Source organism: Chinchilla lanigera, unplaced genomic scaffold (genome assembly GCF_000276665.1).
Source record: "Chinchilla lanigera isolate Chin_1 unplaced genomic scaffold, ChiLan1.0 scaffold00060, whole genome shotgun sequence".
Classification (NCBI taxonomy): Eukaryota; Metazoa; Chordata; class Mammalia; order Rodentia; family Chinchillidae; genus Chinchilla; species Chinchilla lanigera.
The window spans coordinates 8,464,511-8,490,385 of record NW_004955461.1 but is presented as its reverse complement, the minus strand read 5'-3'; the positions used below and the strand labels follow the sequence as shown (position 1 = coordinate 8,490,385).

Sequence of the window (25,875 nt, the reverse complement as noted above, 5' to 3'; positions counted from 1 at the left end):
TGACACCTCACTGAAGGCCCTGCTGCATGGTGCTCGACTCTTCAGTAAACAGACAAATTCATCATGTTGGGAAAATCAGGTGGCAAAGTATTTAATCCTCCTCCAGAAACCCAGACTCAGATTACCCGAGCCTCTAGCCAGGTGGGCATCCAGGTGGCATTGCTCACTAGTGGGGAAACTTCAGGAGAACTCTCCAGCTTCTTCCTGCCTGCTGTCAAAGCTGCCTCCATTCTCTGGCAGCAGAAGTACAGTGATTTGAGGTGCTCAAAAGTCATCAATTTATCATATGGCTTCTCCTACCATTTTCTTATGAGTGACAGTTCATACTTGTCAGAAACTGCGGAGGATATTGTGATTCTCCTAAGCAAGGCGGCAAGAGTTTTTGCCTCCATACCCTAAGGCAGCCTGCAGGATAGAGGGGCAAGATGGAGGTGGAGAAAGTTGGATCTTCAGAGTAGGTGTGGTCTGTGCCTCCAGAGAAGGAGGGGAATAATTAATTCAGCATTAGTTTAAGGCTCTGCAAGAATGTTTCACAAAAACATTTCCCCCAAATCATTTTCTGTGGGTACTAATTATAGTACCTTTGGGGAGAGTATTCTGTGGTTAATTAAGGTGGGCAAGTTCTAAGTTAAGTACAGATTAGCTAAGATTATTTGGCATTATTTATACATATATATGCATTTTTAAAACATTGAACTTAACTTCTGACCTTTTTTTTTTTTTCATTTTGAGACAGGATCTTGCTATGCAGTTCAGGCTGGCCTTGAGTTCACTTTGTAGCCCACTCTGGTCTCAAATTCACAACAATCCTCCTGCCTCAGCCTCCCAAGTGCTGGGATTACAGCTTGTGCCACTATGCCCAGCTCCGGCATATTTTGAAAAATACACTTTTTAAACTTATTTCTCTGCATCACATATTTCTTCTTTAGTCTTCATAATGGTTCCAGGACCTAGCTGTGTTTATGAATTCCACTTTTCAGTTGAGTCTGAGATGTAGGAAAATACTATGATGTTTCCAGGGTCACATGGTTTCCTAGTAGCAGAAATCGGACTGGAGATTCCATTTGCTGGCTTCTGGATTTGCTCTGAGGTCACATTCAGAAAACCCTAAGCTCTCAGTCTTCACATTGTGGTAATATTATACTCAATTATTAGCAGGATAGAATGTGTCTTACATGCAAATTTAGCATCAAGCACAACAAACTCTCTGTGTAAATACTCGCTATACTATTCAGAAAATTCATTAGGCTTAGCATGCTCACATAAACGTTCAGACTCTTGGCCATATGATGTTTTTCGGCTCACCAAGTCTCTGATTTTGATGAAATGAGAGCCAGATGCAGGCCTGGACACTCAAGTTGAAGTGGCAACTGGAGATCTCATGCATGTTGTATTCGTTCTTTGAGTCTCAGTCTTACAGGAGGTTTTGGAAATATGTAAATTATTGCCTGAGAAGACACTGCATGGTCTGTTTTAAGCTCCTGTCATTTTCTTCCTCTGAATGACGCCAGTCAATTAGGACTCACTTATGTCTGTGCACTTTCCTCAAAGACAGACTCTTGGCAGTGGGGAGAAACCAGTGGCAAGTAGGTCGCATATGAAATAAATCTTTCATGACAATGCAGATGGGATTCAAGACAGGACCCGGGCTGCCTGGCTGGCTAACTCACTTCCTAGACAGAGAACAAGCAGCACATTATACCAGAAATGAGAATCATTTCCTTCCAAGGAATTTCTGTCCTGTGAAAGCAAAAAGGGCAGAAAGCCAAGAGGAGAGGTAGAGAGCGCAGACTGTGGTGTAAAAAAGGGCATAATGGATCCTTTAAAAAATCAAAGTAGAACACGATACAAGGAAATATGCATCATCTAAATTTACCCAAACAGGATGCACACAAGTATATATACAAAAGGCAATTACTTAGACACCAGCCCAAGACACAGTTGACCATGCATTATCCAGAACAATATTTGGAGAGATTGCAGTTAATTGCAGTGTTTAAAATTTTCTAAGAAGCTCTTTCAGACAGATTTCATACAGTGTATTATGCATTCCTCAAGACAACCAGAACAGTAAATTCCAAGTTCTATTTTATAGGTGAAGGAAGGAACATGTGGAGTTTGTACTGTTACCGCGACTGTACCTTTCTTTTAGTGTTTCATTTCATAAGCAGGTATTGTGTTTTAATTTTCTAAAATTGACTAATGAGTTTATTATGAATGATGATTAGTTTAATTTGCCTATGGTTTAGATGGAAGAAGTTGTGAAGAACACCGTTTTTCTCTTGTCCCCCCATATCACTGACTTCCTTGTCTAATCACTTTCTGAAACTTCCTTTCCCTTTATCTCCTTTTACATTTTTTTCACCCCTAAGTCTTCTTAGGACTGAACCTTTTGGGCTCTTTACCTGGCCACATCTTCACGCGTGTGTATTCTGTGACTCACTGCTCAGCAGTTGCTGAAGCCATCCTTGGAGTAACCCTATAGAGAGGTGGTTCCATGAGCAGACCCAGTAATGAGAACACTCCAGAGGATCTGACATTACCCCAGTATTCATCCTGATTTTCATCACAGATCTTTGTCTGGTTAGTCTTCCATTGCTTTTGTAAAGTATTTCATCCAGATTTACAATGATAGAGTTAGACAATACTTGGTCTTTGTCCCTCAGCCTCCCCACAACATTCCCTCCTTCTTCCCTTCTCCAGATAGGCTAAGCCAGTCTCAGCAGACTCTCTCACAATAAGGTAAGCTGAATCAAACAATGTACCTTAAAAAAAAATCAAGAGTCAATGTTTGTTAACTGTGTTATTGCTATAATTTGAATGTGTCCCCCCAAAGGCATGTGTTAGACATTGAATTCCCATATTAATATGTTGGTGACGTTGGGTTAGGTTTTGGGATTAGATGAGTTCACGTGGATAAGGCACCCCATGATGGCATTAGTGACTTCATAAGGATGGAAAGAGAGACTTGAGCTTGCTGTATCATTGTGTGAAATCCTCTACCGTGTCATGATGCTACCATAAGGGCCTCAGTCGTTACTGAGGAGATATTGGCACCATCTTGAGCTCCCCAGCCTTTAGAAAAATGAAATAAATAAACTTCTATTCTTCATAAATTATCAGGTCTTCCGTATTTTGTCATAACTCCAGGGAACAGATTAAGACAATGGTAAACACTATTCTGAGAATTTAACACATCCTTTAAGCCTTTTAATTATGCTGAGACAGGTACTATTATAACCCCAATTAAATGAGGAGACACAGAATTGCATGAACTCATCCAATGTAACATGGTTCTTAGGCAGGGAAACATTAATGTAAATTCAAATATTTTTACTTCGGTACCTATACAAACATTTTCTTAACCAATACAGCAGGGAGAGGAAATTATCTGGGAAGGAAGAAGCAAATCCTATTGAGTTTCACCTCCTCAATAACCAATTACCAAGGACAGACTTGGTGAGCCTGAGTCACAGCAATACATCCTATGGTGGATTGACAACTGGTAGTCCTCTTGTAACACCCAGCTAAACTGAATCAGTGTGGTGCTGGGTATGAAAGGCCCAGGATTGCTGCCAGCAAAATAAAAATGAGAACTGGAGAGGAAGAAAAAAGCTATTAGGGAGCTGTTGGTTCTCCTATGACTGTTGGTTCTCTTGGAGGGGGTTGTCATGCTGGCTTTCCTGATATGGACTCAGTTGTTATCATCAGAGGAGCTTGGGACCTTGCTATTACTGAGGATGGCTGTGGTACTTTTCTGGAGAGCTCTGGTTTTCACTTTGAGGGTCATGTCCTGGCTCCAGTGCAGATCCCTCAGCCTGCTGGCACAGATCCTTCATCCTACTGGAACAGACTTTCTAGCTTCCACTGCTGACCTTTGCACCTTCCCAGTGCAGTTCCATGAAACAGACCTGCATGAGACATTGTTGTGGGCTTTAGACAACCAGATGGACTTGTGGGGGGCATTGTTAGGAGCTCTAAGTCTTCAGCTGGACTCATGCAGGACATTGCCGTGGGATCCAGGACCTCAGCTGGGGTCTTTGGGTCTTTAGTGTGTGTACAGATTTCCTGCAGTTTTTGGCATGTGACCCTTTGTGTGACTATTATAAAATAACCCTATAAATTATGTGTCCTCTATATAATTGTTTCCTTGTAAATCCTGACTACAACAGCATCCTACCCATTAGATGTCCATGTGCCATTAGTGAGAGGTGCTGTACAAAAACATTAATAATATTAACGTATCTATCATCTCAATCATTAAATTAAACATTAGCATTTATATCTTTTTTTTGTATTGAGGTTAGCTGAGATTATCTGTGTTATGGTTTGTATCTAGATCCCCCTACTCAAAGCTTTTGGGAAATGACTGGGTCATAGGTGCTTGATACTCATCACTGGATTAGTCCACTGATAGGGTTATAGCTGAGTGTGAATTTTTTTGGGGGGGTTGGGGATTTTTTGTGGGTACTAGGAATTGAACTCAGGACCTAATGCTTTCCAGGCAGGCACTGTGCTGCTGAGCTATATCCTAGCCCCCCTGGGTGTAATTTTGGAAGGTTAAATCTGGTGGGAAGAGGTAGATCATGTGGGTATGACCTAAAAGGGTATAGAAATATATATCCTCTTACCTGATCCCTCACTGCTTCTTGCCTGTCATGCCATGAACCATTGCCCCTCTGCCATGCCACCTTGCCTTGGAGCCAGCTGACTATGGACTGAAACCTCCACAAACTGTGAGCCAAAATAAATCTCTCCTTCTTTAACTTGTGGGAGTTGGGTATTTTTGTGCCAGCAATAAGAAAGTAAATAAGATAGTCTGTGTGCTACTTATCCTTTGGCTGACTCAAAAATAGGCCAATAGTCATTTTTTTTGTTCCAAATGTTCTATTGAAGAACATGTGGTGTTTTCTTGATCTTAAATTCTCTATCTATCTATCTATCATCTATCTATCATTTATCATCTATCATCTCTGTCAATATCATCTATCATAAAACAAGTCTGTTGAGACTTCATTGTACAGTGCTTCCATCTTTCATCAACTTGGAAAATCTTCAGCTATTTGAATACTATCTCACCCTCATTCATGCTAATCTTCCCTACCCTTCCCTTTCTTGGGCTTCTGTTAGACTTAAGTGGAATTGCTCACTTTTTGTTCCAAATCTCCTGACTTCTTTTACATTGTCCCATGTCATTTTTCTGTGTTGCTTTCTGGGTAAATGTATGCAATTCTATCCTCTAGTTTTCTAAGTATTTCTTCAGCTGTGTACATATGTACTGTCTTGCCTGTCCATTGTGACTTTGATAGCAAAGACTGTATTTTTTACTTTAGCAAATTCTATTTTGCTATTTTGAAAAATATCTGCTCTCTCAAAAGATATTGATTCTATCTCACTTTTTATTTTAATTCCTAATTTAAAACAAATTTTTAAAATATTCTTATTTTCTAAGCTATAAAGGTGATATCATAGTCTTATGGTCTGAGGGAACTGTCTCCTTGCTTGGTAGAAGGGTTGTATTTCTGCTGCTCTCATCAATGGCTTCTATCTTTGCCTGTATTGTAATTTTTAATTTTGAGCTCATTCATTCTGATTCTGCCTCTGTGAATCCTGGAATAACTGACTGAGAGTGTCTTCTTCCACAGGAGGTCTGAGGGCCTATTTATTCTGTGGGTTAAGGACAACATGGATCTGGGACTGTGCTTGTGTTCATGTTTAAGCTTTGAGGGTTCTGAAATCTGTAGTTGATGGGCAACTTGAGCACTATTGCTCCCTTTTTGAGATCTGCAGTCCTCTGCTGACTATAGGAGTGAAAAAAAGGAAGGAAAAAAAATTGCATACTTCCTTTGAAAAATATTGCCAAAATAAAGGAAGAAATTTTTAAAAATCAAGAAGAACTTAATGCAGTGAAGTGCCTCTTGTGGCTTGTGAAATGGCCCCATTTCATCATCCCTAGGTTAGCATGACTGTATGCAGGCTCCCTGACTGACACTAAAGCTTAGTGGGGTTCAAGATCATGCCTAGCAGACCCTGCATCCCATAGTGATGGTCATACTGCTTCTCCCAGGCCAACCATTGACCGGTTATCCCAGGAAAGGGTTTGAGTCATTCATATTGTACATACAATTGGAAACAGGCAAATGTGAACAGAAAAGAAAAAAAGCTTAAACCTCAAATTTGCCTTACCACTGTGACTTTGTATTTCAGATCACTGATTTAAAGCCTCCTGACAACACATTTAGCTGTGTTTTCTCCCTATGGGCCTCATTGTGGATGGGCTTTTCCCTCCCCAAATGCAGGGTTAGCTCCAAAACAGAACATTATGTGACTGAACAGCCCACCAGCCTCAGGCTTAAGGATTTCAAAGGATTCAGCCCCAATTCACAGAAGAAGAAGGCATTTCAATGACTCTGAAAATTTTATTTGATCTTCCTAATATTTACTGATTCTGGAGGTGCAGACCATCTCTATTAGTCTTGCCTCATCTTCGCAGCACAGAAAGCAATTGCAGGGCATTAACGATTCTATTTTCACCACCCTATTATCCAAGGGCACTTATTATTAAGCAAGTCTCTGAAGCATCAGTTAATTGGACCCCATGGAAGTTTACTAATGAATATGTCTCCCATCTGACACTTTCTGGCCTTTACCTGTTTCTAAGTCTTTGAAACCTCATTTTCCTAAACAAATCTCTCCCAGGGTCAAGTGGTTCAGTAACTATCAGACATCAGGTGTTCTTAGTATATCCACCTGCTTTTCCTATCTTGAGAGACTGTGTTCATAGTTGTGTCCAGATTGGGCTCCTGGGAAGTGCTCAGAGAGAAGCTGATAAGAAAAGGAGCCACTTCTTGGGTCCTGATGGCTTTGAGAAGGAGGCCCACACGTGGGGAGAGCGTGAGGAAGCTGAGAGGTCTCTTAAATGCTTGGTACTGACACTGGGGCCAGGGCCATTGCAGCCTGAAACCTTTTCTGCTGATGCAAAGAAGCTATTAAACATTGCTTCCTAAAATGGAAAAGGAGCAAAAACTCACTTTGGGCCATCAGGGATCTGGGTTTATGCCCCTCCATCTCTCACTAGGCTTGTCATCTGAAAGAGCTAACTGAGCTTTTTGGATCCTCAGTTTCCTCACCCAGGAAATGAGACACACTTAACCTCATGACTACAACTGAAGCTCTGTGAGTCAGGTGTCTTTGTTCACAGCTGGAGAGACTGAGGCCACAAGAACTGAAATGTCTCACCCAAATTGACATTACCAGTAAGCGGAAGAAATGGGCGTGAGGGACAGCCCCCTTCCACTCATCCCCATGTCCCAATTCATCTCCCCTCCATCACAGCCAGCTCCCCTGCAAACAGGAAAAGTCTGCCATATTCCTCAGTTGTAAGGAGAAGTTTGGAGCTCTCAGACTCACCAACTTGCCTTCTTCTCTCCCATGTTGCTTAATCATCTATAACATGCTCGTGGTTTAAACAAACTCTTCATCTCCAGAAGGAGAACAGACCCGAATTGTTCATATTTTCCTCACAATTAAAGAGAGCTACATCATGGATGGGTGGCTGCACACCCTTCTCCAGGGTGGCTCCTGGGGGTGACAGCCATGTGGCTGTGGCGCTGAGAAGCATATCCATCCCTCCCTTCCCTTCTGGGCCTGAGCTCAGAGCCACATCTCCACCTGGATAGTTAGCATCGATACACTGACTTCTCTCTCAATGTGCAAATTAAGTGTTCACAGCATTAAAGCACATGTTCATGGGGATCTGGTGCACCAGAATAGAAAGTGCTGGTCCAGAAGGCTTGGGCTCCAGTCCCATATATTCAGATCAACCAGCTTGCCATAGATCATTTCGTACCTTCAATTTTATACATTTTATCGGTGGAATCATGAAATCAGAAATTTGTAGTGAACAATCAAATTGTTCTTTCATGGTCTAAAGCAGGGTGTCAATCTTGAGACTATTGATAGTTCATTGGCTGCCTCATGCCCTGTTGCAGGAAATATTCTGTGTATTGGAGAATGTTGAGTAGCATCCCTGACCTCTGTCCACTTAATACCAGGACCATAACTTCTAACCCCTTATTGTGACAACCAAGTGTACCTCCAGACATTGTCAAATGCTTCTTTGACAGCATCGCCTTGTTGCAAATCTCTGATTAATTATATAATGCAGAACTATAATCTATACTTTTCTCAGGTACACTATTACTTTTGGATACAACTAAAAACACTTTGCATATTTCTCTTTCACTATTTTTGCAAGATTTTTATGTAGGCAGTTGGAAGCACTTCCAAAATGTTGTTGCCTAGGATAGGGAAAATATGAAATTACTATCCACTTTAGGTAATGCCTGCATTAATTTTATATTAATTAGTTCAAGTAATGCTATTAGAGATTAAAATACCAGGGCAGAGCGTAGGGGAGATAAGCTCAGAAACTGCAGGAACCGGAAGAAATGCAATTTGAGAGCATGCTTCTTCATGCCTCAGGCTCCCCTCTGGGCTGTTGTGCATATTTTCTGGATTCTACTCTGGAATCCACCTTCCAAATGCCATCTGCATAAATGTCACTCACTGTTGAAGATGCTTCTCACATACGACTTGTTCCAAGATTCCAGTTCATAGAAATAATGTCATCTGGGCTCAGGGAAATGTGTTTGCTTTTCCCTGGGAGCCATCCTTGTTATGATCCCATTAAAGGGCCAATGACCCTGTCTACTGCTCATCCCTTTCTTACTCAGTGGGAACTCAATGACCCTGCCTTCTTCTCCAGGTATGCCTCACATTAGGGGTGGATTTTCTGTGCCCTGTAGTCTAACACGGCCTCTCCAGAGAATCTCCTCCTCCTGGGGAGTTCGTGGGTTTAACTGTACAGCCTGGGATCCTCCTCCTCATTTCTCTTTTTGAGCTGGGGTCCAGCCCTTGTACACAAAGCTGGCTGTCTTAGACAGCCCTTCTTACCTTTTCTGTTAGGAGACTATCTCCTTGTTCTATACAATTCAACCCAATGTTACCTCCTCTGGGAAGTTTCCTGGGTCATACTACTTCCAAATGCAGAAAAACCTGATGCTTCTCTTCTCGGTGGCCTCCAGAGCAGCTCTATCACAATGCTACCCTGTTAGGTTGAAAGGCTGAACTTCTGTAAGGGTTTGAGGATATGAAAGGAGTATGGGCGGTCAAAACAAGTGTCAGGAAAGCTTTCTTTAGGTCAGCTTGCAGTCTGTTTATCTCACAGGAACACCTGTATTATGTTAATAGTCACACATTAAAGTAGCCAACTGGACATGGTTTTCACATGTAACCCTTAAGTCTCACAATAGGACATCTGTATGCACCAACACTGAGAAAAAGGTCACAGACCATTGGGAAGAAATATGGCTTTCACACCAAAGGCATGCTTAATATTTATTTACATGTAGTTTAGTCTGTGCAGAATGTTATGGTCACATACTACATCCTGGTACATAGAAACCTGATAGGGCAAGAGGCTAATTTACGGAAACCATACTGTCCCTGTAGATGAATTCATTTTCTGTCTGTTCAGCCTCCATAGCCAGCATCTACTAGATGCTTCACATGTGCTAGGAAATGTGCTAAGCACTAGACAGCAATCATTTATCTAGCGCTCTATCACTTCTATGAGACATATATTATACCCACTTTACAGGGGAGGATACTGAGACTTAGAGGTTCAAACACCAGGCCTTACTCACACTTCAGAACTCCTACTAGTAAAAACAGCTTCACAAACTCTCAGGTTAATGATACAAAGGAACTGGCCAGAAACTTCTGATACCAGATCTTTACTAGTTAAATGAAAATAAACAAATTAGGGACTACTTTAAAAGTACATATAGAGCTTCAACATTTTATTTCAAATTACACAATTATTAATATAAATATATTTGTGCTTACCTACAGTGAGGCCGAATAGGCTACTGCTTTCAGTCTACTTCTTTTTGAGAGTTCTGCTGTAAAAAAGACACCCATAAAGTATACCTTACCCTTTTCCTGGCTTTTTTTTTTAGAGAAAGAATTGAATATATTTGACTGAACCCTGAATGTGGATGCCTCTAGATTTTATATCATATTGTCTCTGGTTTATCATAGTCATAATGACTGTACATAACTCTTCAGCAATTTTTAAAACAATGTACTTATTTAAGTCTTTGCAAGATACAAAGTTTTTTACAGCAGTTTTCATAGAAACGATATTATCTTCCTCTGCTGTAAAACGTCTTTGGTTGATGAAAGAATTTTCAGGAAAATGCCGGGATTCTAAGCAAGAGCAGATGCTTTCTGCTGGGCATGAGAGATCCCTGCTGACAGCCTCAATCTAGAATGTTCTCTAGGGGATGGGGCCTTGTTGGTTAACCAAGCAAGTCAGTTAAGTGGAACAAGTTAGGAGAGCTTTTGGGGCAAATGTTTTCAAAATTCAGTCAAAATGAATCAAAGAGTATAACAGTTCCAGGTGTCAACAATTACTCACTTCCACAACCCAAAGATTCTCTGAGGAGGAGGGTTGATTAGAAAAGAAAAATGATGAGGTGTCTTTCCTTTCATCTCTTCTGGTTCTTGGGGTCTTTACCATTCACTGTGCAGGTTTATCGTACTGTTTACTCTTCCCCACACAGAATGCCCTTCATGTCTTGTTACAGGGCCTGATGAATACCTTTGCTTTACTTGTGGCCTTACCATGGCTGGTCAGCTCTTCCTGGTGACAGTGAGAAGGAGACGCAAAGCCAGCATGATACATTACGATTTTGCCTCTCATCGATAGCTCTTCAATCTGAGCTCTTGCTCTATTTTCAGTTCCTGATTTCCAGAAGTCGTGGTTTTTGGACATACAGGCTGCTGTAGACCTAGTGTGGAAACAGTGAGGAGAAAGGACCCTGCCTACCAGATGGAACTCCTGGGTCAGTCTTGGCTAGAGACAGTCCTGAGGTTGAGAAACTTGAGTCATAAAATAAACCACAGGGGTGGGGGATAGGGATTATTCCCATGTTGTCTAATAGGCCAGTATTCCCAGTATTCTCGGAGAACTTGGAAATTCTGTGAGGTAGTAACAAGGCTCTCTGGAGTTTCAGCCCAAGGGACAGCTGTGGAGCTCTTCAGACTTGGCCCATAATGGTGTAGAACTGTTTGGACAGTTTCCCAGGACATCTGGAATATTCGTGCGTGAGGTAACTTGATGGGCATGAAAAGACTTGGGAGCAAACCCCAGCTAGAGAGGTGGGAGGATTGTGTTCCTGAGCACGTGTGCTGGCTTTGAAAGAAATAAAGATCTCAAGAAGTAGGGAGAGTCACGGTGCGATCAACCCAGTTTTGGGGTAGTATACTAGTAGCAGACCTCATATTCAAGTCTAGGCATATGCAGAGTGATCTCTCTCTCTCTCTTGTTCTCTCTCTCTCTCTCTCAAGCTTTCTCTCTCTTTCTCTCTCTTTCTCCCCTTCCCTCCCTCTCTCTCTCTCTCTCTCTCTCTCTCTCTCTCTTTCTCTCTCTCTCTCTCTCCTGCTGAGAGAGTAAAGAATAAGTCTGTCAGGACTGATTTCCAGTGAAGGCCTTTGACCCAGCTGCAGAAGCTCACTTCTGCCCTTGGAAATTAGAAACTGGCTGTGCAGATGAGTATATCTAAGCTGGTGTACTGTACAGAGGAGATGGCATCCCGGGAGCTGTGGAGGTGACCGCTGTAGCTTTTTCACGTACCCTGAAAAGTGGAGAAAAGCAGTCTACAACAACGGCGGGTAGGAGAGAGACAGGGAGAGGTGGAGAAAGATGTCTCTCTGGGCTCTTGACATACTTTCAGTTTCTGATTTCCAGAAACGTCCTGAAAGTCAGTGTCCTTTCTGAGTTGGATTTGAAAGATAACATTTTATTATTCATATATAAATTTCTCCTTCTGCTAATTCACCTGATTTCTATTTTTACCATCAGAATATTAATAAAAATAAATAACCTATTTATAAGCATCTCCATATCCTAAATGTTTACTATTTTCCAGCTAGTCATTGCACTATATTCCGGTAACTCCAGATACCAAGGCCCAAACCCCTCAGGTGATTCCTAGAAGTAGAACTTTCAGGATCTTTAAGGTTAAATGAGGTCCTAAGGGCAGGGTCCCAGTTTGATAAGAGAGATTCTCTCTCTCCGTGCCTGCACTCCGAGGAAGGGAAGGAGAAGGTGGTATGTGCAAGGCAGGAAGAGAGCTCTGGCCAGGAACCGGAGCACCTGGAATCTTGGTTTTGGATTTCCTAGGGCCCAGAACTATGAGAAATAAATTTCTGATGTTTATACCATCCAGGTCATTATATTTTGCTATGAAAACTGGAGCTGACTAATTCTTGGACTGGTCATTATCAAATTTTATCCTCTTTAATCTGTTGAAATCAGAACCATCGTGCCTCAAGGACAGGGGATAGAAGCTTGGAGGGAGTAATTTACTTATTCTAGCCCATTCTGGAGGTGCAAGATTTGAATGGGAAATTTTTACTCAGACTCATTAATACTGCTGCCTCTCTTTGGAAATGAATTCCCAACAGCTAGCTCCAAGCTCAGGCTGCTTTTCAAAGCTAAGCTAACACTAGCCACAGAGAGACCAGGAGAGGAGTCCCTGTGGAGAAATTTGAGGGCCTTGTTTTGGCCTCCGGTACTGAAGACCATGGGTCAGGACTACATGGTCTCCATCTCTGCCACCTACCATTTTTGGTGGTTTCTCCACTGGTCTGAAGGAGCCTCCTCCTGGTTCCATGAGAGGAAATGTCCTGTGGCCCCACAGTCTGTGGCATAGGAGCTTGGATTTCTTCATGAGTACTGGTCTATGGCCAGCATTCTGGCTTTGGGGAAACAGCCGGGCAATCAGCTCAGCTTTTGAGGTGGCATCTCTGCCTCAGGCACAACATTTCAGGGCCCGGTGTTTCCCAGGAGCAGCTGGAAACAGATGTGCTTCGGGCAGAAGATGACAGTCTCACAGATGAGCTGGAAATGCCAGCTCAGGACACACACTGTCAAAAGCCAGAATGTTCCCGTTGCCTTTTCTCAAATATTGTATAATTGAACTTCGAAAATTTTTTTGCATAATTGTAACTCCACATACAGAGAGATCCCTGTGTGCCCTCTACTAAATATCTCTCAGTGATAGCATTTTGCAAAAGTATAGTGCAAGAGAACAGCCAGAATACTGACACTGACACAATCCACTGGTCTCACTCAGATTTTACTTTTTGTGCGTGGTATGTATTTAGTTTATGTAACTTCATCATCTATGGGTTCATGTAACCACTCCACAAAGAAAAGGAGGAAGAATCCTAGCTTCACAAGAATCTTTCCTGCTGCCCTTTCATAACCCCTTTCACATTCACCCCCCTCGCCATCCCCTGGCTCTTGCAGCCACTAATCTGTCCTACAAATCTATAATTTATCCGTTTCAAAACTGTTATGTAAATGGAATCATACAGGCTGTAAACCTTTTGAGAGTGTCTTTTTCACTTAGCATAATTCTCTGAGGCTTGCCAAGGTTATTGGGAATATTCATGGTATTTCTTTGAAGTATTCTGTAGTACAGTTGGACCATCATGTAACTCTTCAGTCACTGAAGACAATGAAGGTTGTTTCCAGTTGGGGTTTACGATGAGTAAAGCTGACAACATATTCTTATATTAGCTTTTTATGAAATAAGTCTTCATTTCCCTGATCAGGAAACATATAAATATATTCCATATATGTAAAGATATATTCCATATATATGGATATTCCATATATATATTCATATACATTCATATATACATAGTCATATACATTCACATATATATATGTGTGTGTATATATTCAGGAGTGCAAATTCTGGGGTAAAAACTAACCTAAGTTTTTAGTTTTTAAAGAAGCTGCAGATACTTGCATTGTGTTTTCTGAAGTTATTCTACCGTTTTACAGTTCCAGCAGCAATGTCTCAGTGACTTTCTTTACCTTTGATGTCATTGTTCTTTTATTTTAGTCATTCTGATTGGTGGGTAGTGACATTTCATTGTGATTTTGCTTTGTGTTTCCCTCAATGGCTAGTCAAGCTATATTCATGTGCTTATTTGCTATCTTTATATCTTCAGTGAAACAGCTACTCATGCCTTTGGCCCATTTTCTGATTTAATTTAATTGTGTCATTTAGAAATTCTTGAATTTTAGGAGAATTTTACATAGTACAAATATGAGTTCTTTGTTGGATACAAGGCTTAGAAATTTGCAAACAGTTTCTCCCAGTCCACAGCTTGTCTTTTCACTCTCTTTTCAAAATTGTTTGTTGAGCAAAATTTTTTACCTCAGGTGAGATGTACTTTTTAGTAAATCCTTTTATGAATTGTGCTTTTGGTGTCAAATCTGGAAACACATTACCAAATCATGGACACTGAATATTGTTTCATATAGATTTTCAAAAGATTTATAGTTTTGCATTAAGTTTGTGATCTGCTTTGCTGAATAATTTTTAAGGAAACATAAATCCAGCCAAACTGCAGAACCTAATAAAAAGAGGAAGGTACCTTCCTCTCATCTTAGTCATCATTCATCCATTCATTCATTCATATCCACACCATAGATCTCCTCTGACCAGGGTCCCTTAAGAGTCTTTTAATGGAGAACACAGAGACTCCACTGTGTGAGCCCCTAGATGATCATTACAAACTGTATTTATGACCACTATGGCTGTGTTAAGTGTCTCCTTTCTGAGCCTGTCTCCACTGTAATCTCTATACTTTATGAGACAGTAATAATCAAAGATTCCAATGAAATCAATGGTAATATTTGCAATTGTTGTATAAATAGGCAAGGCTGCAGAGCGAATAATGCTGATACAAACTTAATGAACAGTAGCTGAAAAGGATCACATCCAGACACGCAACCCTGCCCTAGCCTTTGGCACAAGGGCTGGTGGGTGTCTGCCTCCCTGCTCAGATGGTTTCTCCACACTAACTTGAAGTTAGCTAGGTTTTGAGAAAGGAGAATGTTTACATATAAAGAGAAAAAGTGGCCCCCAAAGGATGAATATTTAGCCAAAAGATCTACAATTTGGCAGAAACATCTCATCAGACTCACTCTGCTTGTGTACCTTCTGCCATTAAGTATACCAGCCTCTGACAATTAGACCATGTTTTTGTCATTAACAGATGTATGTTGAGAGTCTATGGCAGTCACTTGCACATATCATTAATAACAAAAAACCACATACACAAAGGAGTGGCCTCTCAGTAATTTTAAAGGATTTATTTCAGGGTTCATCTCCTCTGAAAACTTTTCTGCACACTGCAGGAAACTCTTTCCATCTCGCAGGGTTTCCTTTGTATGAAGTTGTGTGTCTGGTGACTTCTTTGCAGGGGAGGGATGTCCTGTTTATCTTTGGAAACACAACTTCTAGCACATTGTTTATCTTTCAAGAGATCACCAATAAATAAATTCCAAAGAAAAAGAAAGCCAACTGGACTATCCATCTCTGCATTAGATGTGCTCCTCCCTCTGGAACTGACAGGCTGTCTTGCATAACTAATATCTTATAAAATGAGAATGAAGGAACACAGACACTTGGTGGCAGATTCAAGCATTTGAATGGTTCAGGCTGCACCTAGGGGCTGTATGATTTACATTATCCACGTATGAATCTTTATTTTGCTCTCTGCCATGTTTAGGTAACAGTACAATGGGAGGAAGACAAGACTGAGGTTCAAAATATTCATGCTTATTTTTCAGAGCTATTAAAGATTGGAACAGATATAGTTAATAGGTATCAACCACCTTTCTCTTCTCCTAGAACACAGAATATACATTAATAGAGTAGAAGAAGAAGAAATGGGCCAAATACAAAGTGCACAGCTTCTGTTTAAACTTTGGATGGTGGAACACAGGCAAGAACTGAAATGAGAGTAAATAACATTGAAGATAATGAACCCCCCCAAAAAGGCTGATCTGCCCTTTATTCCTAGTAGAGGTCAGAGAAATAAGGATATAGTGATAGAGCCTTTTCTAGGACCATGAGAGGGAGGCCCAAAGCTGTCCATCTGCTGGAAAGATCCTAGCAGTAAAAGAGAAGCCTACCATGACTGGCTGATGACAGAATCAGAGACTGAGAGAAAGAGCAGAGATTGGGAACTGGAACTGGTACTTCTTAAATAAAACCATGACACACCTCACAAAAGGCTTGCAGAAAAAATATCCTGTGTGCCAGCAAAGAAAACATTAAGAAAGGTGGTCTGTGGGAATGGAGAAAGGTTCCCAAAGGCCTGATTCAGTTGGGTTTTGTATTTAAACTTGACCTTTGTTTTAGTTCACTTTTGTAGTCTGGAGATCAAAAGTTAGGAGATGAAGTAAAGTCATTTTGGGTGATAGTAGTCTTGGGTACCTAACCCCTTTGGAGAGATATGCCTGCAGTCCAGACCACCAATTACTTTTGACGAGAAAGTCTCTCATGAGATGAGCTCACAGTCAAAAACTGTAGAACAGGGAGGACATGCTGCCCTCTGAGTGTGGGTCATCAGAAAGCATGCCTCAGGTAGACTCCCTAGAGCTGCAGATTTGGAATTATTATACACATAATATAAGGAAGGAGATAAAAATTGAGAGACATGAAAGAGGAATAACACACTGGCAATTCAAAAGAACACACTGGATCTCTACAAAAATTTTAAAAGAATACACAAAAGAAGATGAGGTCATTGAAATTAAATAACAATGATTCAAGCAATGGAAAAGACAGTAATTAGACAGCTTGAGGAATCTGTGCAAGCAACTGACAGGAAAAAATTACCATGAGTATAGAACAGAAATGGATAGATATAAAATATGAAGGAGAAGCAGAAGAAAATGGGGTAGAACGAAAAAGCCTAACCTTATGTGATTGTTTCAGAGAACAAAAGATACTAGAGGACACACAGAGAAAATATTCTTCAAAAAGAATTGATGATGAAATTCCCAAATTGTCAGATTTAGGTAGCCAACCTGATGGAAAAGAAACCCAAGCTTGGATGCTTTGTAGTTAAACTGCTATACATCAAAGATAAAGATGAAAGTTTTAAAGGCAACCCAAGAGGAATGTCAGATTGCAAAAAAGGATGGTGGCTCAGCCCCAATTTTCTCTGTGGAAGCCAGAAGACAGACAGCAAATCTCTTAAAAAGTAGAGGGAAAATAACTACTACTGTACTATTTCATACCCAACAATATGATTATTCCACAATGAAGATGAAATGAAAACATTTAAAATGAACCAAAAGCTATCACTAACAAACTACCACTGAAAGGACTATGGAGATTATAACTAAAAAAGAAGAAAACTAGAAGAAAGAAGGCCTGAGAAAGAGGGAAGAATGGTGTGAGACATACCTTTAAGTGAGTGAGGAGATCTACGTCAACATGGATTATATAAAACAGCAATAAGAGTATTAATGTCAGCTCAAAAAAACAGATTGGAATGAAAATGTCAAACAAAAATCCTAAGAATTATACAAAATGAGATATTTTTTGTATTGTGATAGATTTTCTTGTGACAGATACAAAATTTTTTTTTGTATTGTGATAGGTTAGGAACGATATGGTTAAATGTTTATTTTTGTTAATTCATTTTGTAGGGAAATATTTAAAAGCAATGACAAGAAAAATATAGAGATTTTAAAGCAGTAGAAATAGTAAAAACTAATAATAAAATATTACTTTAATCAAAATGATGGGAAAAAGTCTCAGAAACACAAGTCAAGTAAAAATCAGAATAAAACCAAAACTAATCCAAATGTTGTATATGTATTATTTATATAGATATCTAACTATAATAAATAAAATTCAAATAGATCACCAATTACAATGATGTATCCAATTATTCTTTCATTTGTTCAAAAAACTTTTGATGAGGGACTTCTGTGTGATCAAGTCTATTCTGACAACAGACAAAACTTGCCAATTATTAAATATTTCGAAATATAATTGCTTTAGCTTTGTGTTGCAGTGACAAAATATCTGAGACAAACAACTTAAAAGGAGGAAACGTTATGTTAGGTCAAAATTTCAGAGGTTTCTATTCATGGTTGCTGTGGGCCTGTAGTGGGGGAGAAAGAGATCATAGCAGAGTCACGTGGAAGAGGAAAGCTACTCACACCCTGGCTGAAAGCAAAGTAAGCGGAGTGAGCGAGTAAGCGGCCAGGGTCCCAATACACCCTTGGAGAGCACATCTCAGAGAACTACTTCCTCCTACAAGCCCCGCCCCACTAGCTCCCAACAGCGCCACCAGCTGGGGACCAAAGGTTTAATATAGGAGCTTTGGGGAGATATTTAAGATTCACAGCATAAGAATAAAAAGCTGATCTAACAATATATTATATAACAGAGACTGATCTAAAAGATTAGGAAAACAAAATTATCCACCAATTCAGGAACCATGACTTCTTTAGTTTCTAGTTCAACGGAGTTAAAGTACACTGCTGAGCAAAAGAGATGAAGGTCACCCCCACGAAGTTGCATTTTAGTAGATAAGAAGGGCAGTTATGGTCAAAAAATATCCATTATGAATATTTCAAGACATTAACTACTTGACTCACTTTCAAAGCTTGAGTATCATTACTTAAAATTTTCTATGCATTTCCTAGTTCTACTTTATGTGTATTTTCTATTTGTTACTATCACATAGAAAATATATGCATAATTTCCTTTTAAGTATTTATTTGCTATCCCTTTCAAAGAGGGCCCTATTTGCAGAACCCATTCGTGAGTCCTTTCTCATGGAAGGTGATTTCTCCCACCCCGGAAATCAGCTATTTCCATGACACTCATGTTTGTCCGTGGAAGGTGAGCAGAAGTCCTGGCTCTGCCATATCCAAAACTGACTATCAAGCACCATCGGGTGATCCTATGGCTGCTGTTTTGTTTTGGCTCCAGCCAGCCACCTCTGAGATGGGATATGTTCCTTCAGCCTGGATTCTGGGATGAAACAAATACAGAACATACCTATATCCTGCTCACATGGATATGAATGTAAGGAAAACCTTTGGTGATTTAAACTACTGGGATTTTTATGATTTTTTTTTCAGCATAACCTTCTGAAAGCTGACAAGATGGATAAAATGTTTTCAGCTATTTCACTGAAATAAATTTTGACATTATGTCCATTTTCCCCACTTCAACACTCATAGACACTTTTTGCAGGAAAAGTGGGTGGGTATGTGAAAAGGAGAGGGACTGTAAGTTTAGGTGCAAGTTCCAGCTCTGCTAATTTTGTGGTGCATGGTGTTATTTAAGATTCTTGGCATGCAAAAGGAAAAAAAATAGTTCTTGGCTTCTCCAGCCTCTCGGGTCTTCTACTTGTAAAATCAAGATGAGAAGAATAACAATCATAATACTTCCCTCACAAAGAGACCATGTGGAGTTTATAGGAGTGACTATATCCTACAAGCAATTTGAAAATAGCAATACGTCTGTTTTTTCTGGCTTCTTTTCTGAGTTACACTGTGCAAGCTAAATTCTGTACATGCTGGACAAGTGACTATGTCTTCGCTACAAACATGCCTAGGAAACCACCATGCTCACAGTAATGCAGAGGGTAGGCCCCATCAAGGTGAAGGGCTCAGTTTGCTGAGAATTCTAGAGAGGCTGTGTAATTCCTCTGTGTTCTTATGAGTCGTGCTGTTAGGTGAAACTAGTGGTTCATGGCTCCTGATTACAGGAATATAGTTAAAGCATTTGGACTTCAAGCAAGGATAACAGGAAGAAACTGGGCTAAATCATTCAATAATTCATCAATGTTCTTCATGAGAAATTCTGAAAAGCACAGAAATTATTTAACTATGCTTTCTAATTAGAAACCACAAAGTTCTCCAGATACACAAAAGTATTAAGGAAAAATAATCAACTAGGGATAAGAGTGTTGCCTTTTCACTAAATATATTACAGTATAGGCAAGTTCTACATAATCATGTTAACTGATTGTATAATATATCAGTAGCCAAAATTAATTGGCCTGATCAGTGTATGATTTACCAGTTTTTAGAGGTAAACATGAAATGCCACATTACTAACAATCTTTGTGCATGTATGTGTGTAGATGATGGTCAGGACAACATTGATGTTTAAACACTCAATATGTTTCTGCCTCCTTTCAAATGCTGCCTCAACCTCTGTTCCAGAAAGTGGGTAATGATAATGCTAGGATACCTTCTAAACTTTAGTTCTACAACAATGACAAAAGCATATACCTGCGGTACATAGTATAGAGGATGTGTTTTTCAAAGTCTTAGGCAGGACTGTGAAGTTGTGTCTTTAGCACTTGTCCTGCTGGCCACTTGGTAATTGATACTTCATTACTTCATCTGTACTATGGCTCTGCCCCACTGCTCAAATTGCTACCTGAGAGATGCCTCCTATCAGATCACAGTGGCAACAAATCGTCACAGGGAAGTAAAGCCTATAGTGAACTGTCTCCCTCATTCCCAGGTGGGACCCTGTAGTTTCAGGAAAACTCAAGGGAGCTCAAGATTCCCACTAATTCTGCAATATGGTGAGTTATATATTATTTCATTATATTCTACAATGTGGAAAAATTGTCTTCTACAGAGTTGGTTCCAAAAAGTAGAGAACTACTATTCTATAGTTCAGCCAAAGGGAAGTAATTCCTTTTCCCTATGTGAATACAAACTTTCATGCCTTCCTATCTAGACTACTCAGATCTTTCAGGCTAGTTGCCCAGCACTGCTCCCAGATCCATTTTCTTATGTCTTTGAAAAGTTCTCCACTACTTGAGAGCTTCTTCATTCCTGAAGATCCCATCCAACACGTGGTGTCAGTTAATCCTTCTGGTTTCACGTGACACAGTCCGTGGTGTCAGTTACTTCTTCTGGTTTAAATTGACACAATGCTTTGTGAATCATTTACTCCAACTTTCAAAATCTTCTAGAAATTTCCCCAATAGATGAATAGGTATCTATTTTATACAACTTTTACAAATAAGTAGAAAAATATTAAATTGCTAATGTTCACCTTTTTGACCTATGAAAACTGGCCATTCTGTAAAGAATAGTTCAGCTTCATATGTTATAAATCCAAAGACATAAATGAAAAAAGTTGATATAAAGATTAAATAGATCATGTCTTTAAAATTATGCCATTTCTTTCTATTTTTCCTAGAACACAGAACCTTTTTCTTCACTGAAGCATGTTATTATTAATAATGTTCTGCACACCCAGAAGTTAAATGTGCTTCTAATTATAATGGCCTTTTACTCTTGTTAGCTAATATTATAAGGCTCACTATGCACTTGAAGCAAGGTTTGTCATTAAGAATAGTGGCTCTTACAGCCATGTCTCAAATAAGCATGCCATTTTCTCATCAGTCACCCCCTTTTAATTGTTATTACAATGCTTAAGCTGTGGCTTTTTATTTCCTGTTTTGTTTTTGCAGGAATCTTAAGAGACCATTTATCTATATTGTGGTAAAATAGTAAAAATGTCACGCAATCAGTGAATCTTTACTGGGAACACATAAACTACAGCACATTGGAACAATCTGTAAACAAACAGCGAAGTGAGTACAATTTTCAAGCTCTCCATATTGAAAAATTACCACCTGTTCCTACAGTGTGTGTCACCATTTGACATACAGACTAAGGTAAATCCTCCAAGTCCATCTGGATATTATGTATATATGTATAAAGTATAAAGTAATTTGCACCAGGATGCAGGAAAGGAGAAAAGAAAGAAAGAAGGAAAGGAAAAAATATATATATATCTACCCAGGATAGCTGGGATAATTGTAACGTTGATTTCTCCTGGTCTATTGAAAGGAACAGTTAATGCTTACTTTTTTTTCTTCTTTTTAATTTTTTTGACCAATTTTGCATGCTTCTATCTCTTTTTTTTTTTTTTTTTTTTTTTTTTTGGTTTTTCTCCGGTACCGGGAGCTGAACTCACGACCTTGCGTTTGCCAGGCAGGCGCTTTTGCCGCTGAGCTAAACCCCCAGCCCCGCATGCTTCTATCTCATAATCTGAACAACTAATCTGAAGGCAACAATATGCAATATAACTACCATTGTTGAATTCCTATCATCTTATTTAGTGAAATTCTGTATCATTTCTAGCATAAAGAGAAGAAATACATCTAAAATCATCATTTTAATTGTTTAAAAAGATGTTGTTTATCCCCCAAAACTAAAACATTACTATCTGAACTTTTTACTAAGGTATAATTGACAAAAATTATATATGTTCAAGTGGTACAAGACATGTTTTGGTACATACATACATTGTGAAGTAATTATCATTGTCGCTGTAATTAAACTAATGGACATATCGATTGCTTCACATACTACCCTGTTATTGTGCAGTGGAAATGCTCAAAACCTACTTTCCTAGAAAAGTTCACATTTCCAGTACATTATTAGTAACTATAGTGACCATGCTTTACATTAGCAGTGTAGAAATCATACATGTTGTGTGAGTTTATACCTTTTGATCAACATCTTCTCAAGTCCTTAAGGCCCCAGTCCTAGCAACTACCATTCTATTCTCTGCTTCTATAATTTTGACTTTTCAGACTCCATATATAAGGGAGAGTATGCAGCATTTTTCTTTTTTTGTCAAGCTTATTGCATTTGGTGTAATGTCCTTCAGGTTCATTCAAATTGTCACAATGGCAAAATCTCCTTTCCTCTAAGCTGATCTCTTTCTTTTCCAATGTATCTATGTATATGCAGCACACTTTCTTGACCATTTTTCTCTTGATAGAAATTTAAGTTGTTTCCATATCTTGGGTGTGGTGAATAATGCTACAATGACATGGAAGGGCAGGCAATTGATTTTACAAATTGATTCCATTTCAATGGAATCAATTTTTGTACATAACCCCAAAAATGGGATTATTGGATTATATGGTAGTTTCATTGTCATCTTTTGAGGATTCTCCATGCTGTATCAGTTTACACTCCCATTGCTCCTTATCTTCACCAACATTTGTTGTGTTTCAACTTTCTGATGAATAACATCTTAACAGATATTAGATGATATCTCATTGTGGTTTCAGGTTATATTTCCCTGATGTATGGTGATGTTGGACTTTAATTTACATACCCTATAGTCATTTGTATGTTGCTTTGGAGAAAAGTGTGTGTAGGTCTTTCCCTTTGTTCCCTCTTTCCCTCCCCTTCCCTCCCCTTATCCTTCTTTCCTTCTTTTCTTTCCTTTCTCTCTTCTGGGCCAGGAATCAAAACCAAGCCCTTGTAAATGCTATGCAAGTGCTCTCCAAGCTAAACCTCCAGTCTCTGCCCACTTTTTAAAAAGTGGACCAATTTATTGCTAATAAGTTATATGAGTTCCTTCTATTATTGGGTTATTCACCCCTTATTATATTTTTTGCAACTATTTTCTCCTTTTCACTTTGTTTTTCATTGCTGTACATAAATTTTGATGTTGTCTGACTAACTCTTTTTCTTTCATTGCTTGTGCTTTTGTTGTTACATCAAAAAAAGTTATCAAGGCCATTGCAATGAAGCTTTTGTATAGGTTTCTTCTAATCATTTTACGATTTTATTTAGGTCATATGTTTAAGTTTTTAATCCATTTTGGGTTGATTAGTGTAGCTGGTATAAAATAACGATACAATTTATTATTTTCCATGTGGATATCTACTTTTCCAAACATAATTTATTACAGAAGATATTTTTTCCCTATAGTATATTTTTGGTGAGTTCAACAAATATTTGTGACTGTATTTGTGTGGGTTCATTTCTGGTCTCAATGTTACATTTCATTGGCTTATGTGTCTTTATTCCAGTATGAAACTGCATTGATTACTGTAACTTTATCAGATAATTTAAAATTAGGTAGTATGATATGTCCAGGTTGATTTTTGCCAATGACTGTTTTAGTTATTTGGGATCTATTGTGTTGTTATATGAATTTTTGGATTGTGTTTTCTATTTCTGTAAAAAATACTAGGTGAATTCTAATAGGAATTATAGTGAATTTATATATCACTTGAGGTAAAACTGACTCTGAAAATATTAACACTTCTGGTCACAAACATGGAATAAATTTTCATTTAATTGTGTCATCTTCAATTTTTTATCAGTGTTTTGCAATTTTGAGTAAACAGGTCTTTCACTTCCTTGCTTAAAGTTCCTCCTAAATTTTGTTTATTCTATTGTGAATGTATTTTTGAGATATTTGGCATATTTAGTCTGTTCTTAGCCTATGGAAATACTATTCATTTTTGTATATTGATTAGTTTTGTACAGTAACTTTACTAAATTAATAGTCTTAGCAATTTTGTGGTTGAGTATTTAAGATTTTTTCTATTTTAAAGTCATGTCATCTACACATAGATGATTTAAATTCCTACTTTCTGATTTGCATGGCTTTTGTTTCTTTTTCTTGACTAATTGTTCTGGCCAAGACATCTAGTACCATACTGAGTAGAATTGGCCAGAGTGGTAACTTTGACTTGTTTCAAACCTTACAGGGGAAAAAAAACTTTTAACTTTCCACTGTTAAGTGTGTTGTTACCTGTGGATTTGACATACATGGCCTTAACTATATTCAGATTCATTCCTTGCATGCTTAATATATTGAGAGGTTTTCTTTTTTATCATGAATAGGGTTTGAATTTTTCAAATGCCTTTCCTGCTTCTATTGGAATGATTTTATCTTCCATTGCAGTAATGTATAAAACACCCTCATACTGGAAGGACAAATTCCACTTGATTGTGTTCCTTTTAATATTTTATTGCATTCACTTTGACAGTATTTTGTTGTGGATGTATGCATCTACGTTAATTGGGAGTATTGGCCTGTAATTCTCTTTTCTCACAGTATCCTTGTCTGGCTAATTGTGGGTAATTGTGGTTTTGTAAAATGAGTGTGGAAATGCTCTCTCTTCTTCAAACTTTTGGAAGGTTTGAGAATGATCAGAGTAAATCTTCTGTATATGTTTGGTGGAATTAACCAATGAAGCATTAGATTATGAGTTTTTTTTTTTTCTTTTTGAATGGGATTTATAAAAAAAAACCTTTACAGACATGAGTTCAGAACTACATTCACTATCTAGATAACTTGATGAACTTCGATTTTCTGTTTCAATGTCTTCCTTAATAAATTGGGCAGAGATCTTTTGGGGAAATCTTTTCAACCCATGGCTTCTTGTGCAATGAGTGGTGTTTCTCCCCTCTCAAAGGGTAAAATGTTTGTTCTCCATGAGATTTCCTTCATGGCCAGCACTTAGTGACAGATGTGGTCCCTGCTTCGTGCTGGGCTAATTAGATTCTTTCTCTGGAACTTAGAATTGGAACACTACTTCAAAAAATGATGTAGTTGGGTGTGATACCTGCCATGTGAGTCCCAGCATGTGTGAAGCTGGTGGCAGAGATGGTTTAAAAGATTTTACCAATAGTCAAAGAATACTGTATACAGAAGTTAACACTCAGCCAATGCACTGCACATTCCAGTAGAGGAATTCAATGGCAGAGAGAAAAGCAGGCATTTTTATATGTGATTTTAATGTGAGAAGACTGCTGGCAACATCATCTCAGGAATACTTTCATCACATCGTGGTGATTCAGTTGTCCATCTGTCTCTGTTCTGAGGATTGTCAAGTATTGTTTGAAAACTGTTTCATTGGGTCCAGTGTTTCTGGCATTGTTAAAAGCAATCCTTTCATGTACGATCCCCATGAGGAATGTAATAATTTTAAACTAAAACATGTACTCATAAAATTTTTTTTAAAAGAAAGTATAACAGTAAAAAAGAAAAAAATCTTCTGAGTAAAATCAATTAACAAATGTGGATAGGCTAACTAGGATTAGCGATCAAGAGATCAGCAAATATATATATATGTATTTCTATATATATTTTTATATATTGTTTGACCTATTGTTTA

At 38.7% G+C, this 25,875-nt stretch overlaps 1 long non-coding RNA gene across 2 annotated transcripts in view; it reads left to right on the top strand.

Moving 5' to 3' along the window:
* Nucleotides 1-25,875, top strand: part of LOC106150024 — a 49,411-nt gene that overhangs the window by 16,306 nt on the left and 7,230 nt on the right. The window contains exons 1-2 of one of the 2 annotated variants that reach the window (XR_001236548.1): nucleotides 20,448-20,508; nucleotides 21,409-21,531. The exons of the other annotated variant lie outside the window; for it this stretch is intronic. This is a non-coding gene — a long non-coding RNA (uncharacterized LOC106150024). Of the gene's footprint in view, nucleotides 1-20,447; nucleotides 20,509-21,408; nucleotides 21,532-25,875 lie in introns of those variants that run through there. 2 annotated transcript variants of the gene reach the window in all.